The sequence below is a fragment of the Scyliorhinus torazame genome, chromosome 31 (genome assembly GCF_047496885.1).
Source record: "Scyliorhinus torazame isolate Kashiwa2021f chromosome 31, sScyTor2.1, whole genome shotgun sequence".
Classification (NCBI taxonomy): domain Eukaryota; kingdom Metazoa; phylum Chordata; class Chondrichthyes; order Carcharhiniformes; family Scyliorhinidae; genus Scyliorhinus; species Scyliorhinus torazame.
In genome coordinates, this window is record NC_092737.1 from 3,510,142 (window position 1) to 3,512,434 (window position 2,293).

At 57.1% G+C, this 2,293-nt stretch overlaps 1 long non-coding RNA gene across 1 annotated transcript; it reads right to left on the reverse strand.

Moving 5' to 3' along the window:
- On the reverse strand, positions 1 to 1,009 carry LOC140404795 (uncharacterized). Its single transcript, XR_011938582.1, has 3 exons — positions 534 to 1,009; positions 133 to 186; positions 1 to 77 (listed from the first exon to the last, which is right to left on the reverse strand). It is a non-coding gene; the product is annotated as an uncharacterized lncRNA (long non-coding RNA).
- Positions 1,010 to 2,293: the final 1,284 nt, after the last annotated feature.

A 2,293-nucleotide genomic window follows, 5' to 3' on the forward strand; every position in this document is an offset into this window, starting at 1 on the left:
ATAGAGCGGACAGGGAGAGAGACCTGGATAGAGCGGACGTGGAGAGAGACCTGGATAGAGCGGACAGGGAGAGAGACCTGGATAGAGCGGACGTGGGAGAGAGACCTGGATAGGGCGGACATGGAGAGAGACCTGGATAGAGCGGACAGGGAGAGAGACCTGGATAGAGCGGACGTGGAGAGAGACCTGGATAGAGCGGACGTGGAGACCTGGATAGAGAGGACGTGGAGAGAGACCTGGATAGAGCGGACATGGAGAGAGACCTGGATAGAGTGGACAGGGAGAGAGACCTGGATAGAGTGGACGTGGAGAGAGACCTGGATAGAGCGGACATGGAGAGGGACCTGGATAGAGCGGACATGGAGAGAGACCTGGATAGAGTGGACAGGGAGAGAGACCTGGATAGAGTGGACGTGGAGAGAGACCTGGATAGAGTGGACAGGGAGAGAGACCTGGATAGAGCGGACGTGGAGAGAGACCTGGATAGAGCGGACAGGGAGAGAGACCTGGATAGAGTGGACGTGGAGAGAGACCTGGATAGAGCGGACAGGGAGAGAGACCTGGATAGAGCGGACAGGGAGAGAGACCTGGATAGAGCGGACAGGGAGAGAGACCTGGATAGAGCGGACAGGGAGAGAGACCTGGATAGAGCGGACAGGGAGAGAGACCTGGATAGAGCGGACAGGGAGAGAGACCTGGATAGAGTGGACGTGGAGAGAGACCTGGATAGAGCGGACAGGGAGAGAGACCTGGATAGAGCGGACGTGGAGAGAGACCTGGATAGAGTGGACGTGGAGAGAGACCTGGATAGAGCGGACGTGGAGAGAGACCTGGATAGAGTGGACAGGGAGAGAGACCTGGATAGAGTGGACGTGGAGAGAGACCTGGATAGAGTGGACAGGGAGAGAGACCTGGATAGAGCGGACAGGGAGAGAGACCTGGATAGAGTGGACGTGGAGAGAGACCTGGATAGAGCGGACGTGGAGAGAGACCTGGATAGAGCGGACGTGGAGAGAGGCCTGGATAGAGCGGACGTGGAGAGAGGCCTTGATAGAGCGGACGTGGAGAGAGACCTGGATAGAGCGGACAGGGAGAGAGGCCTGGATAGAGCGGACGTGGAGAGAGACCTGGATAGAGCGGACAGGGAGAGAGACCTGGATAGAGCGGACAGGGAGAGAGACCTGGATAGAGCGGACGTGGAGAGAGACCTGGATAGAGGGGACGTGGAGAGAGACCTGGATAGAGGGGACGTGGAGAGAGACCTGGATAGAGCGGACAGGGAGAGAGACCTGGATAGAGCGGACGTGGAGAGAGACCTGGATCGAGCGGACAGGGAGAGAGACCTGGATAGAGCGGACAGGGAGAGAGACCTGGATAGAGTGGATGTGGAGAGAGACCTGGATAGAGCGGACGTGTAGAGAGGCCTGGATAGAGCGGACGTGGAGAGAGACCTGGATAGAGCGGACAGGGAGAGAGACCTAGATAGAGCGGACGTGGAGAGAGACCTGGATAGAGCGGACAGGGAGAGAGACCTGGATAGAGCGGACAGGGAGAGAGACCTGGATAGAGCGGACAGGGAGAGAGACCTGGATAGAGCGGATGTGGAGAGAGACCTGGATAGAGCGGACGTGGAGAGAGACCTGGATAGAGCGGACGTGGAGAGAGACCTGGATAGAGCGGACGTGGAGAGAGACCTGGATAGAGCGGACAGGGAGAGAGACCTGGATAGAGCGGACAGGGAGAGAGACCTGGATAGAGCGGACAGGGAGAGAGACCTGGATAGAGCGGACGTGGAGAGAGCCCTGGATAGAGCGGACAGGGAGAGAGACCTGGATAGAGCGGACGTGGAGAGAGGCCTGGATAGAGCGGACAGGGAGAGAGACCTGGATAGAGCGGACAGGGAGAGAGACCTGGATAGAGCGGACGTGGAGAGAGACCTGGATAGAGGGGACGTGGAGAGGATGTTTCCACTTGTAGGAAAAACTAGAAGCAGCGGACACCATTTCAGACTAAAGGGCCGATCCTTTAACACAGATTTTTTTTTTTAAATTCAGAGTTCCCAATTATTTTTTTTCCAATTAAGGGGCAATTTAGCGTGGCCAATCCTCCTACCCTGCACATCTTTGGGTTATGGGGGTGAGACCCACGCAGACACGGGGAGAATGTGCAAACTCCACACGGACAGTGACCCAGGGCCGGGATTCGAACCCGGGTCCTCAGTGCCGTTGGCAGCAGTGCTAACCACTGTGCCACGTGCTGCCCCCTTTAAAACAGAGATGAGGAGGAATTTCTT